Source organism: Megalobrama amblycephala, linkage group LG9, assembly GCF_018812025.1.
Source record: "Megalobrama amblycephala isolate DHTTF-2021 linkage group LG9, ASM1881202v1, whole genome shotgun sequence".
In the NCBI taxonomy this organism is placed as follows: Eukaryota; Metazoa; Chordata; class Actinopteri; order Cypriniformes; family Xenocyprididae; genus Megalobrama; species Megalobrama amblycephala.
The window spans coordinates 42036671-42052491 of NC_063052.1; the positions used below are offsets into that span (position 1 = coordinate 42036671).

A 15821-nucleotide genomic window follows, 5' to 3' on the forward strand; every position below is an offset into this window, starting at 1 on the left:
GCGAGTAAGAATTTAAATGAAGACATATATATATATATATATATATATATATATATATATATATATATATATATAAAATGTAAATTTTGATTCCTTGTATATTATATATAAACTTAGATTTATTGTATTATATATTATATTATATTATATTATATTATATTATATTATATTATATTATATTATTAATTAATTAATTAACAATTTTTTTGGTGATACCTGGATGTGGAAATATGTATAATATAGTATATAATGTATATAATATTAAACAACCCATAGGTGGCGATATCGCTAGTGAGTCGCCAAAGATGCTGGAAGAGAAGAAGCATGTATGCACGAGAGAACTACGTTGCGTGGGACCATTTGATGTTTTTGACGTGCAAGTGGTTGGAGGTAAGTATAGTATGATATGTGTTATGTTGAAATTGTATTGTATTTTATCGTAGTAGTCATTTGTGGGATATATGTGTGTTTTCCCCCCGACGTGCACCACAGTGTATGCAGTCTATGGTATGCACGCGCTAAATAAAATTACTTTGAAAATGGATCACTGTTAAAATCTATCTTTACTATTGAAACTTAATCAAATGTGTCAGAGAAGTTATATGTTATTAGGTGTTTATTACAAAGAATACCATGACAAATAATGGCTATTGAGTAACGTTAATCACATATTTTGTAGAGGGGGTGAAAATTAATATGTCACCTGAAATTAACCCAAATTACAGGGGGTAAAAATGACATTTAGTGAAAGTGAAGACCAAGTATTGATTTTATATCATTCTATTAATTTTGTTTATTGAAAAAAAGGTGAAAGTGCCATGTGAAGGCCAAGTATGGTAACCCAGAATTTGTCCTCTGCTATTAACCCATTGAAGTTAGTGCACACACATTAGGTGTAGTGAGTAGTGAAGACACACACACACACAGAGCAGTGGGCAACCATTCACTTTTGGTGCCTGGTGCAATTGGGGTTTAGGTGCCTTGCTCAAGGGCACCTCAGTAATTTCCTGCCTGTATTGAGACTCGAACCTGTGACCTTCAGGTTACAAGTTTGACTCCCTAACCATTAGGCTTTGTAGGTCTATTCTGGAAAATCTGTTGTTTTTAGCAATATTTGTTGCTATTTTAATACCCCATACCTGTAACTAAAGAAATATTTAATATATCTTAATATCCTTTTAGATTCTGGTTCTTAAACTTTCTTTTGTTATTGTCATTTTGAAGGCCCTATACTGTTTAATTCTAGAGATATTGGGATCTCAGTATAATTTCATGAATAAATTGTTAAATTGACACCTTTTCAGTGGTCTGAAAAATGCATATCATATGCTAAATTATGACTTTGTTTTTCTCCATAGAGTTCTTTTGATTTTGGACTTGGAAGCCTCCACAGACAGTGGGGAATTTGACATTTCCCCCAGCCGTTTGACCACTTGAGTAAGTGGCTGCTTTCCTGACCTTACGAGACGTTTCAGTTTCCCAAAATCGGTCCCGGTAGATGCACCATTGAATGTATATTGTACACCATGAAGTGATTTATTTTGTTTCTCCAACAAAGTATGTCATCAGCTCTTTACAGTAGCTGTTGTGGTCCACTGCCAGAGTAGGGCAGAGCAGAAGACCCAAGGCAACACTGAACGCCATGAAATGTTCGTACAACTGGTCCGCCAGAATTCCCTTCAGCACCACTGTATACAGGTTCCTTGGTTTTTGGGCAAAACAGCTTGGAATGACCTCCTTCCCTTGGAGTGACAGCAGCCATTGGGTCACTTCATTTATTTGCCCAGCAGACATTCTCACCTTTCTGTCTCCTCTAACCCACTCTGTGATGAGCTTTTTCATTACACCCAGGCAGGCTTGGTGCATGTAGTCGATTGGAAATTGCTCTACCATGTCCAGTGGGAGGTTCAAAAATGGAGACATTGGAATGTCTTCATTCTCCTGACGTCTTGTCATTTCAGCACGGTATGTGGCATTGGTCCGTAGACTTTTTTTACCATGGCTCTTGCGGGTGCGTCACACACAACACATCTGTTTTTTTATGTCTTTTCCATCCAAACCATTTTCAAGTAGTTCCTGAATGTCTTTTATGGCTTCTTCTGTAAAATCCAGGTTTGCTGGTTTGGTGGGACCAATTGGCAGTGTTACTGGGAAGACATTGATGGGTGACAGGTGAATGGCACAGCGGATGGGCCCTGACGTCTTATCATGTGTCACTGGTGCATAGAATGAGGTTGTTCACCTCTGGGTAAGTCACATGCCAAGAAAGGAAGCACCATAACAGCATCATATAATTTATTACAAGTGACCATCAGATTTTTACATCACTTTAAAAATGTAAATCAGATCCGTAAAGCTAAAGCAAATTTCTTTATTGAGATAATTAAAGGGACAAATGGAAATGGAAAATTAATATGGGAAAATTTAAATGATCTGTTAGGATGAAATAAAGATATAAATTTCAAAGATCTGCAACTTCAAGTTAAAGGTATGCTAACTGATAATTTAGACATTATCGTCAATAGCTTTAACAGATACTTTATTAGCTCAGTTGAGGATTTGACAATGCATTTTAAATGCCCAAACATCCCATACAAGCCTCTAGATGCTAACAAATCAATATTTAGTATACAGGATATATCTGTTCCTGACGTTATAAAAATAATTTCATCTCTAAAAAGTTCAAAAGCCAGAGATACTTTTGGTTTCACTAATGATCTTTTAAAACTCCATAAAGAGGCTCTTGCAAGCCCAATTGCACACCTGATAAATCTATCTATAAAACAGGGAATAGTGCCCTAAACATGGAAGACTGCTAGGGTTATCCCAGTCTTTAAGGCTGGTGATAAGTCAAAACCAGAGAATTTTCGTCCAATAAGCATTCTACCAATAATTTCAAAATAGCTGAAAAATGGGTTGCCTCACAGTTAATTGAACACCTAAACAGTAGTGATACCCCTTTCCATCCAATTCATTTTGGATTTCGCAAACATCACTCTACAGAAACAGCCACTTGTTATTTTCTTGAGAATTTAAAAAGCGGGCTTTGTAGGGGCTGTTTTTCTGGACTTGAAACGAGCCTTTGATACCATTAATCATAATGTGCTTCTTGCTAAATTGACTTATTTTAATTTCTCTGAAAGAGCACATTGTTGGATGCAATCATATTTGTCAGACTGAAAACAAGCTGTACAAATAGGAAATTCACAAGTCATCTTATCTTACTTGTTCTGCTGGAGTCCCACAAGGCTCAATACTGGGACCGATTTTATTCAGTCTCTATGTTAATAACTTACCAAATGTCTGTTCAAATATAAAAATGCAATTATACGCTGATGATACAGTATTGTATTCTCACGGCAGCCAGCAGTGGGGCCAGAGCCATTCTGTCTTTGTCAGTGGAGATAGACTAGATGTGTTAGAACAATTTAAGTATCTTGGTGTGGTCTTTGATTCACATCTGACATTTAAGCAACATGTAAAAAAAAAAATCACAAATATTATAAAATTTAACTTGTCAAATTTCCAACGTATATGGCCTTTTCTTACTGTTAAGTCAGCAAAGGCTTATATGCATGCAATGATATTTACATAACTTAATGTTATACAATCTGGTCTCATACAACTGAGAGCATCTTAAAACCCCTCAAGGGTTTTTGGCGACTTACTTAATGTACAATGGCGCAGAACTAAATTTAGCCAAATGGTGGTGTCTAGCTCAAGTTAGGAATTGTGACAATTACTTAACCTTTAAAAAAAAACCTTAAACAATGGCTGAAATCAAACCAGCGATGTACCCATATGTAAATAATTTTCTTATTGGATGTCTGTTCATAGTGGCCTTTTAACTTCTATGTGACTGCTGTTTACAGTACTTAGTCTTTGTTGTTCTGTGTAATATGTCTACATGTATGTTGTTATGTTTGTAAATAATCTGTATTTTGTGTTTTATGATACCTGCCTTAGGACAACGGATGAAATTGTGCTAATTCCAGCATATTTACACTGATGCTCATTGCTGATTTGTTGATCAATGTGCACTGTCCTAATTCAAATAAAAAATAAAATAAATAAATAAATCATATAATTAAAATAGGAAACAGCCAAGCTGGCAAAATAATATAAAATGTTTAATAGATAAATAAAATTTGTAAATGATTGTTTTGACACACCCATTTTAGATCTTGGAGTCACTACTAATGAGCTGATAACCTTAATCAGGTGTGTTTGATTGAGGGGACAACGTGCAGTGCTGGTGGGCCTCCAGGAATGTGGTTGGGAACCACTATCCTAATTGTTTACATTTTGCATAAAGTATAATAGCTGTCATCGTTCAGATTATTAATGCAAGGTTCATCCAAACTGTATTTAATGTAAAGCTCCAATTAAATTAAGATAATTATTCACTCACAAATAAATCTCTCAATGAGTAAAATTGTCTCTATTGACTACACATTATGTACAGTTGTGCTCAAAATTATTCATACCCTTTGTAAATATAATCAAAGAAGGCTGTGAAAATAAATCTGCATTGTTCATCCTTTTGATCTTTTATTTTAAAACTTTATAAAAATCCAACCGTTCATTGGAGAATAAGAATTTTAAATGGTTAATAATACTAATAATAATCTCATTGTGAAATAAATGATTTTCTATAATACACATTGCTCACAATTAATCATACCCTTTTATTCAAAACTTTTTTAACCTCCTTTTGCCAAGATAGCCATTATATGACTTCTAACAGGGACAGTCAAGTTGATTTTTTTTTTTTTTTTTTTTTTAATCTTTTGCTGTTTGATAGAATCAATGATGCCATGTATCTGAACAAGATGTCCAGGATATCCGGCGGAAAAATAGGCCCACAATATTCCAGCAGTACTTTTCATAGCTCTTATCTTGACAAAAAAAGAGGTTACAAACAGATTAAAAGGGTATGATTAATTGTGAGCAGTGTGTATTAGAGAAAAAAACATTTATTTCATAATGAGATTATTATTAGTATTATTAGTATTATTAACCATTTAAAATTCTTATTCTCCAATAAACGGTTGCAGATTTATTTTCACAGCCTTCTTTGGTAATATTTACTAAGGGTATGAATAATTCTGAGCACAACTGTATGTAATGACAAGTAAGTTTATATTTTTAATTATTTCCCTGGTTCAGAAAGTAACAGTGGCTGTGATAAACTTTCACCTTATAAAGACAGTCTAATTTTGTTTCTGTCAAATATGCCTGCTCCTGAGCAAGTTTGAGCTTAATGACTTCAAAGAATCTAACAATCCTGGATCATCTCTAATCATCAACTGTAAATACTGATGATTAATCCACATACGAAAAACAAACCCCTGTTGTTTACCTGTCGATGATGATTATCATTATTAATTTAATCTCCGATCATTATTTTACAGGTGTTCATCTGTTTCCTTATTTGGCTGGTTTGGAAGGATTACAGAAAAGACACAGATGGTTGAATGGTCAATGACACAAAACAGGCAGAAGAAATACAACACAAGTACAAGGGTTAAGTTAAACATGAACTTTTCGTAGTGTCCATGGAAATGTGCAAAACCAATCTGACTGGCTTCTAGTTAATCCTGCCTGACTGTGTAGTGTCATTTTAACATAAAGCTTCCAGAGCCCTCCAAGTGTCAGTCTCCAGCGTTGCAGGCTCATGGACATGTGCTACAAAAATTCTTGGCGAAACTCTCTGCAAAAAAAATAAACCTATATATAATTTACTCATTACTACATGTGACAATAGTGTTTATAGCACCTTAAATTGTAATTTACTTTCCCTAATGTTGCTCCAGTCATGTATGACTTTTTGTTTCATGGAACAACACCTAGTTGTGAGCTGTCGACAAAGCCCTTAAGACCACAGTAGAAGTTGTAACAATTTAAAACATTAACCCCCCCCCCCCATCTTTTAATATCTAAATAATAGCCAAGTGAAATCAGCATTACAATGTTTCCAATATGCTTCTAATTTATTATCTCCCTTTAATAGTGCTGCAGCTGCTCACCAAGGCTCTCTCAATTTAAAATGGACACACTATCCCTGACATCGCTGCCTATCACTGTTTTATTGTGTATGGGGATGTTCTTTATGTTGATTTTGAGTGATGTTGATTATTTTGTTGCTTACTGTTGTGTACATGAAGCTGAAACCATTCTTTACACTCTTGCCCCCCCCCCCTCCCCCCTTTTTTGGTCCTGCTTTAAAACTATTTCCCCAGTTATATCTTTTTAATGCTGTAACAAGACCTTGTTCTGTTGTTCCATTTGTTCCTGTTTTAATAAAACATTTTAAAAATGAATTGCTATTGTATTGTCGTCTTTAGTCTTGCCCAAGAGATTACAACCCAAAAATGTGTGTGTAATGGTAAAAAACACAAATATTTACATTGTCTTACCTGACTGCCTCTTTTTTCTTTTTTTTCCTAGTGAGCTGAGTACAGAAATGTTTGACCACTTATTCATGTAGTGCAGCTGTTTGAACACTAGACCTGGTTAATGTACTGTCTTACACCATATTATACAGATGGATATTATACAGTTAATATTCGTCCGAAAATGTTTACAACAAAACACAAAAAATATTGTGCATGAGCGTCCTCTACTGTGAGATAATGGTAATGTAATATCTGGCTTGTTGAATTAACTGATCACAGTTTCGGTGAATATTTTTTATTACAAATTACATCTTAGTTTTTAAAACATTTTAAAGGACTGTAGAAAGTGTGCACATCAAATTTGATTCATTTTCGGCTGCTGTGAATGGTTACTTTTGAACTTTGTCAATGCATTATAATCTCAAATCACACAGCTGCACTCATAACTAAAAATAACCTGTAGGGAACGTTCTGGGAACGTTCTCTTTAGGTTATAAAATGAACTCAAAAAATAACCTACAGGGAACGTTCTGGGAACGTTCTCTTTAGGTTATAAAATGAACTCAAAAAATAACCTACAGGGAACGTTCTGGGAACGTTCTCCTTAGGTTGTAAAATTATCCCAAAAAAAGAACCTGCAGGGAACGTTCCCAGAACGTTCTCTTTAGGTTATAAAAATAAAACCAAACAATAACCAACAGGGAACGTTCTGGGAACGTTCTCTTTAGGTTATAAAATGAACCCAAAAAATAACCTACAGGGAACGTTCTGGGAACGTTCTCCTTAGGTTGTAAAATGATCCCAAAAAAAGAACCTGCAGGGAACGTTCTGGGAACGTTCTCTTTAGGTTAAAAAAAAGGGAACCAATAGAGAACGTTCTCAGAACGTTCTTATTTGGTTCCCCAAAAAAATAACCAAACGGGAACCATATGGGAACGTTAGGGGAACGTTCTGTGTTTACTGGGTACAGCCCACGTGATCAAATAGTTGCGCGCGCATTTTGGCAACGGAAGTGGTGTTGTTGCCTATTGGTTTTAACGTGTTAGCAACTCTGAAAGTTTTTCAGGGCTCTCAAGTGTAACGCACTGAGCGTGACAGTCACTCATTTCGGTCTTTTGTCACGCACTCCCGCCACACATTGTATTTCTCACGCAGAAAAAATAGTTTTCATATATTTAATATGCCGCTGCGCCGGGCAGGAATCAAGCGCGTCTCCCCTGGAGTAGCCTGCCACTTATCAGCCAATCAAAAAAAGAAAGAGGCTACACAGCCAATCAGAAAATAGCACTATTGTATCTCGGTAAGATTTAACGCAACAACCAATGAAAAAAAAAAAGCATATCCTGGAATTGTTCACCATCATTCTCTTTCACCCACAGAGGAAAACACTGGAGTAGAGTCCTGCGCGGGACTGATTTCCTTAACCCGCACCCGCCCGCTCCCGCTGAATATCTGACCAGGGGTGCGTTTCCCAAAGCGAACTATGGTCGCAAGTTCCGTCGTTACCAATAGAGTTCAATGGGACTTACGACCATGGTTCACCAACGATGCTTTCGGGAAACGCACCCCAGGACCGCCCGCTCCCGCAACCCGCATGCTCCACTCCCGCCCGCGCCCGCAATGTTTGTGTCCACTCCCGCCCGCTCCCGCGGACTTTCTCTCAGAGCTTGTAAAAAATAGGCCTAAACAAATACTCTCAGACGAAATTCGTTCAAGTTAACATGCCAGACTTTAAGCATGATTGCGTTTAAATAAGATGAAGTAGCTACCCAGATAGCAAACTGACATAGAATCAACGTAGAAACGACGTTTCTCGTGACATCGAAACGATGTTGATCTCCGACGTTGATCCGGCATCAGTTTGCTCATCGGGGTAATGTTGAATCAACGTCAGACACTCCATTCAAATCTAACGGAAAATCGACGCAATTGGTTTGCTTACCGAACGTTGAAACGATGTTGATTTTCGGATGGTTGAAACGACGTTGTAGAATCAATACATATTCAACATAAAATCGATCTAATTGGTTCGCATACCTAACGTCGAAACGATGTTGATTTCAGTTGAGTGAAACGACGTTGTAGATCAACACGAATTCAACATGAAATCGATCTAACTGGTTTGCTTACCCAACGTTGATGTTGATTTCATTTGGGTGAAATAACTCTATACAATTAACACATTTTCTACTTAATTTAAAAATCTCAAACACTTAATACTAAAAGATAAGCCTGTTTACAAAATAATCACACATCACATTCAGTTAACATTGTTTTAATATTTACAAAATACAGGTACAAATAGCCTACATCGTTAGAGCATACAAATCTTCTATACAAGACTAACATAGAAAAGGCATTTACACTCAAATACACACAAAGAGGTATACAAGTTAATTATTAGCTATTATAAATAGTCTCAAGCTACAAATTAAAAGCAATATTTACTCAAGTATAAAACTGGTCATGTTCTTTTGTACCAAATGTGTTATTTTTATTGGAGCACAAAAGGAGATGTAAGGCAGAACATCAAGAGACTGACAGCCTGAGTCAGAATTCACTATCACTGCTTCTTTTCTAACTGTGACTGAGACTTTACGACTCTCTCCTTTTGTGTTCAACAAAAATAAAGACATATGGGTCACTAGATGATTTATAAAGAAATCTTACCCTTGAAAATGGAGGACAGAAGAATATAGCAGATGAATTGGTTTTCCTTTGCAATTAAAATGTAAGTTCCTTGCTCTTGTAACAGGAATGTAAACTCATCAGGGGCGAAAAGGGTGACAAAGATGTAACCCACAATTTCAATACAATGGACAATAAAATATATATTTTTAATTACTTTTTTAATTTCAAGGTTTATGAATATTTAAATTTATTTCATAATTATTATTGACATTTATATCAAAATTAAAATATTTCATCTTTATCTAAATGTAAACCAGTGTCAATTCATGAAGTACCCCAATGATTTAACGGATTCACTCCTGTAATTGGATAAATGCGAATGTCACTCCTGAAAATTTGCAGTGCAGGTGGTTCTCTAGCAGCGTAAAAATAAAACTGTGAATACAGAAAGCAATGTGCATATTTATTATAATATTGCTCATTTAATATAAGTCTATAGCCCCCAGCTGTTAGAATAGCGACTCAATTATGCACATGCTGTATTATATCTAGCATTATTGTAGTGAAACTGAGCAACTGACAGTGGAAGGAGTAGACAATATTTCAGTGAAGTCATCAAAATGTTTTAGGAGTTGAAAACTTAGTTCCTTTCTCTCTCAAAAACACAACACAACAGTTACAGCTTTTAAATTTCAGAGTGTCTATTTGAGTGTAATAGTGCAAATAGCGTCCCTTGTTGGCAAATGCTATTTACACTAGCTTTTGGGCCACTCAAGTTTTAAAAAAGAAGCACAGAAGGCAACGTCTTCAGTGACACAGCAGTAGCGAGTAGGGAGTTCTGGCTTTTGATGCAGGTTCAAATCTGCCTTTTGCTAAGCTCACATTTATTTTTTTCAATAAAAATGAAAATAATGTTCTAAAAGCGGAACTAAACTGAACGAGTGTTTAATAATATTAAAAATGTTTATTGTGGGTAGGGTTAGGAGAAGGTGTAGGGAGGGTTTTATTCTACCAATAAGGCAGCATCCATTTAATCATTTTAATAAATACAATCATTTACACTCTATATTATTGCATCCTGTTAATGTACAAAAATACTGAGGTGCAAATAGTATCTGCCAATATTAAGTAGGCCTATAGAATAGCATCTATTTACTCTTATTGCAAAGAATTGATACTTTACATGGTGTAAATAGAATCTATCACTATTTTCACCTAGTGTAAGAAAATGTGCTATTGTCACTTAGTGCAAATAGCCGCTGCCTTTAATTTTTTTCATTGCAGGTGCACTAAACCTATTCTACAAATCACAAATTAAGAAATTCATAAGCTAAATTTTTTTGTAGATCAGTAAAACTTTGGCCAATCATGCACATTTCTTTGGTGTATGATTTTGTGAATCACCTACACTGTTTGGCTATTCTCATGTGGTAACATTAAAGAAATATTAAGTGCTAGCTAAAAACAAACAAACAAACAAACAAACAAAAACAGTTTGTAATAAAAAAAACATCATACATAAAAGAGACTTGTATCCCTTTAATATAGACTAAAATACTGAATGTCAAATAGTAGCATTTATAATAAATATTTAGCTACTGTTCATTTCTCGCCAAAACCATACTTCTACAGTGCATGTAATTTCGGGGTGGTGCAGTGTTGATTACTGATTGATTAATAATGACAAGATCAGATTGTCAGATTGTATATCTTTACATTTTGAATATATTTGTTAAAATTTGAATTCATGTTAATAAAAAAGATACTGCAAAGTGCGACATCATATCAGGACTGTTACAGTGTCCTGAAGAACACGGCTTAAATGTGAGCATATGAATTTCTTAATTTGTGAAATAGGATTTGTGCACCCCCAATGAAGAATTTGAAAAGGTGTAGCTGTTTTTGTAACTGGAGAAAAAAGTTTGCAACTTTTAAAAATCCTTTCAAATTATTTAAATAAAAAAATAAAAAAATAATTTACTGATGTATGACTATTCTTTAAAATTAGAAATCCCACTGTCACAGGTGCTCAGTTTTGCTATAAGTAATACCCTCACAGAACATGGTAGTAATCAGCCATCCATTTAAAAGCAGAGGTCTTTGTGGTGTACTGTTGGTACATCTGTCCAGGCCAACATCTGATGTCCTGATGCCTTCAACTGGGGATCCCTGAGAACCTGCAATAGAAATAGTACAGATCAAAATCATACATCATACATACCCATTACAAAGTATCTCATCTGGTAACACAAATTATCATTCCAGGTTTAATTTAAGTTTAGCTCAATATACAATATTTGTGGCATGATAATGCCCAAAATAAATTATTTCAACTCGCCCCTCTGAATATTCCTTCTAACGTGGCATTTTGTGAGAAGACCAATGACCTTGTCACGTCTTCTTTTACATTGTAATTTTCATATAAGATGATATAATTAATGCAAAATATGAAACATCCATGCATTTACAAACCTCATTTGGATAAATACAATGGTGGAAAACTTGAATCAGTGTTACACAGGAAAGCCTGTCAGTGATGTGCTGTAAAGTAAAAGGAAAGACACGAATAACACTGTAAAACTGTGTTTTCATAGTGGGTCCTTTTATAATAAAGTCATTATATTATGTTTTTAAAAGATCTTGTTAATTTTGTTTAATAATATGAACAATATTAATAGTAGTAATAGTAGTAGTATATATAAATGCTAGAAAAATTTCACCATGAGCTGTCTGCATGTAAATGAACATAATGGGAACAGAAAGTAAAAAACAGCTCCATCTGAAACTTTTCAATCAAATCAAAGGAGTACAAGCTCCTGTTCTAAAATTATAGTACACAAGACACACAAATGAGAGGTACAGTCTCTCCCTAATCTTACAAAATAACAACCATCCTGACAAACACATGTTGTATGAAGACTAGAGTTGGAATAAAACACCCCTCCTAATCCTCACATATCATATAAAGTATTTCCCCTCCTCAAGTCCATATTGTCCTTTCATCTTCAGGAAGCCATCTTTCAGCCTCCATGCAGTGGTTGGGTAGAGCTACATTAGGTTAGGACAGCCTTAAGAAGTTATTTCATGTGACTCATAGAAATTATGTCAGTTATGTCATATGGGTAGGGATAGGTATCGTTATAGTTCTAACGGTATTGCTACTGTTAATTATTGATCGGGTACTTCAACGGTATTCTTATCGGTTCTTTTTATTATATACAAATTAAGAACATAATTAACATTGCTTTATAAATGAAATCAACTGAAGATAAAAGACATTAAATCTCTCAAGATCTCAGCAGAGGAGGATTAAACAACTCTAAACAACAACTAACACCGTGTCTACACCAGACATGACTTTTTTTGTGTCGCGCCTCAACAGCTAAAAGCTGACCGACTGTTGCAAAGTACTTGGTCTACGTCAAAAATAGAATGGGAAACCAGCTTACTGTCAGGAATTTGTTGTGTTGCGTCACTCCTCATCCAGTGTAGACAAAATTACAGATTATAACAGGTTCTATTATTAAACATGCTGAGAAGATGTTACTGTTTATGTGATCACAGATATCCCGTGCATCACAGCACATATGAGCTTTGAAGCAGTCTGTCTCAATCGAGATGTGTTAAGGTGATGATACACGGGGCAACTTTTGAGCAACGTTGCTTGGGCACTTTCCCACTGAGAATGAGCAACAAATATATATCTGGATACGTTAGATCGGTCGTGGGCAATTTTTTGAGATCCTCCAATCAGAATGTTAGCAGCCGATCACGTGACCGGTTCGGAGATTTCAGAAAAAATTCAAACAAGATGGCGGCCTCTCAGCGGCAGTGGAGCGGAGAAAAGGAGTGTGAACTTTTATCTTTTTACGCTATTAAGTTGTCATGCGTCAACCCAAAACAGGGAATTTACCTCATATATTGCTTAAAATACCAACAACTGTCCGAAAGTAACGTAATGCTGTAATGAAGCCATTGAATGATTTCAGTTAAATACTAAAAAGACGCGTCTGTTTAACGGCTGTAGTAGCATAGGCTGCAGGGCGTTTGACATTTGAATAGCTTTTGATGCGATCGACGCGGGTTCGAATCCGCCTTTTGCCGAACTCGCTCTTCTCCCTTTTCCTGTCACAAATCAGATCGGAAAGGCATTTATTTTTAATAAAAATGAAGAAAATATTTGAAAAGTTGAAATAAAGTGCCTAACAAGTGTTTATAATAAAGTATTTATTGAGTTGGCAATAGATTTGCTCCTCTCTGATTAGTTGCTGCCAACTGTCTGTTGCCCTGTGTCTCATCAGGTTGCCCGTTGACAGCAACATTGCTCAAAAAGTTGCCCCGTGTATCATTTATAGGCTGCCCACAATATGCGCGGCAATATCCATCGGCAACTGTAACAGATTTTAGATTTTTGAATTTCATCTTGGGATTTCAAACAGAAACAAGATTTTTCTTACCCCCCCCCCAGAAAACAAGAAATATTTTATGTAATTTTAATTATCTAGAAAAAGCATTTTGATTTAACAATTTCTAGATATTTGGAATATAAACAATACGAAAATATTAAATAAGAAAATCATTTTTTGTAGTGCAGGACATTTTTAAATATATCTCCGATTGTGTTTGTCTAAAAGAAGAAAGTCATATACATCTAGGATGGCTTGAGGGTGAGTAAATCATGAGATAATTTTCATTTTTGGGTGAACTAACCCTTTAAGGCAGGGGTCTCAAACTCAAATTGGCGGAGGGCCGTTTCTGTGATTGACACCTCATAGGAGGGCCATATTAACATTCAAGTGCAAGAAAGCGCAACATTTCAGAAAATTACTTTCCTTTGCAATATTTCTCATTTACTTCCAATTTCATTAGGCCTACTAACATATTATACTATAAATATTTTATTTACCATACTAAATGTAAACAGCAGTGTCTCTCTCATTGTTACAGAGTGTAATATAATTATATAATACTATTACTAATATAATACTACTAATATAATACTATTAATTGCAATAGTCTGGTGCAACTTCTCACATCCAACAAGGTGCATGGAATAAAAAAAAAAAAAAATAGTAATTTAGGAACAAAACCAGCAACACTTGTGGCGTGGAGGGGTCAGAAATAAACAAAAAAACTGGAGCTATATATATATCAACTTTATTTTGCCAAAAAATAAAAATCTCTCATTGTTACATACTTTATTAGTTTTTAACATTTAGTGGAAGTATTTTCACTTACTTTATGTTAGCTTAAATAACATTAAAATCTTGCACTGAACAACACTGTACTGAACAAATACAATCCCTGAATGCATTTGTACACTCCTCTGTTTCTTGACAGACACCTGGCAGAGCTTGTGCTCACACAGCTGAGACACATTTGCCCAAGATGCCGTTTGAGCATCGGTAACGTTTAATGGTTGCATCGGACGCGTTTCGGTGGTTTAAATCGACGCTCGTGACTTAAAGTCGAGTGCTTTTACTGTAATTTAGGCAAGCGCGCTCATAATAGAAGCGACGCGGTTGAGAGCGCGGTTCATGGTTGCATAGCAACGACAGATGCCACTGGAGCGAAAGCGCATTGGAAAGAAGAATGCGGCGCGGCCGCTTAATGTGACGCGATATGTGAATGCCCCTAGAACGGCGACTTTTTCTTTGCATATCAGAGAGGTACTAGATAATAATAATAATAATAATAATAATAATAATAATAATTTAGCGGGCCGGATTATGTTTTATTTTTGAGATCAGTTGCGGGCCGTAAATGGCCTGCGGGCCGGCAGTTTGAGACCACTGCTTTAAGGTCTTTTTTTTATCCTTGGTTGATTTCATCTAAGGCTGTGGCTGGAAGTTTTTCACTTTTTCTGATGTTGTTTCTTTCCTTCAGTAATTCTGCTCGTTAACAGCAGGACTGGTTTACGTCACGTGACAAGCATTGATAACGACACAAGAGTGGGTAACTTCTGTCCACCTCGTCTATAGGCAAGTATTGATTCTGGAATAAAAATGTTTTTGTTTTTTTTAAATCATAAACAAATTGCGATAGGTGAATCGATTTTTTTCCCCCCAGCCCTAACATCTATATAGCAATAATGAATAGTGCGTGTAATTTCTCCAGTACCGACGGCAGAACCAATATTGTTCAAGCTTATCGATACTCTGGTCTTTCAGAATTTAGCCCCGGGGCCTGTTTAATACCATGTTTCGGTACCCATCCCTACATATGGGTGAGTTCATAAGGATGAAAGCTTGAGTCAGTCTCTTGATTTGTGACTGTGCAGCTATTGTGAAACTCACCATCTTCATGTATCAAGTGTGAATGGCATCTTGTCCTGAAGAATCACAGCTCCAAACGCTAGAGATTACATCTCATCTGGTAACAAGAGCATAGTACAGCCATAACTGTAAGAACTGTAATGATATCTTTACCCCCTAATATTGCATTGATGATATAAATTCAAACACATTAGAGGCTAAGAGTATGAGCAATGAGTAAGCTGCCCAGATTTCTGTCGAAAATAACTTACTTGCCTAAAGTTGTCGACCCCCTGGACCACAATCAGCATTTATAAGTAAAAATATTTAAGAATATATCATTAAAAAATGCATGCACGTATACAAATAAATAAATACCTTTGAGTGGAACAGTATGGCGTCTGTCACTGGCAAACATAACTACAAATAGAGAGAAATAAAATAAAATAGATTAATGACCATGATATCCTGTTATCATAATAGTTAAATAAATGATTATAACTACAAGCATTATAACATTATACTTGTCACGTATGTT

General features: G+C 35.5%; 2 long non-coding RNA genes across 2 annotated transcripts; one reads left to right on the plus strand and one right to left on the minus strand.

Moving 5' to 3' along the window:
* The first annotated feature begins 258 nt into the window (after positions 1–258).
* Positions 259–6323, plus strand: LOC125275975. Its single transcript, XR_007186560.1, has 4 exons — positions 259–390; positions 1359–1965; positions 2113–2248; positions 5415–6323. It is a non-coding gene; the product is annotated as an uncharacterized LOC125275975 (long non-coding RNA).
* Positions 6324–11053: 4730 nt separating this feature from the next.
* LOC125275976 lies at positions 11054–15814 on the minus strand. Its single transcript, XR_007186561.1, has 4 exons — positions 15662–15814; positions 15326–15401; positions 11502–11570; positions 11054–11206 (listed from the first exon to the last, which is right to left on the minus strand). It is a non-coding gene; the product is annotated as an uncharacterized LOC125275976 (long non-coding RNA).
* Between the last annotated feature and the right edge of the window lie 7 nt (positions 15815–15821).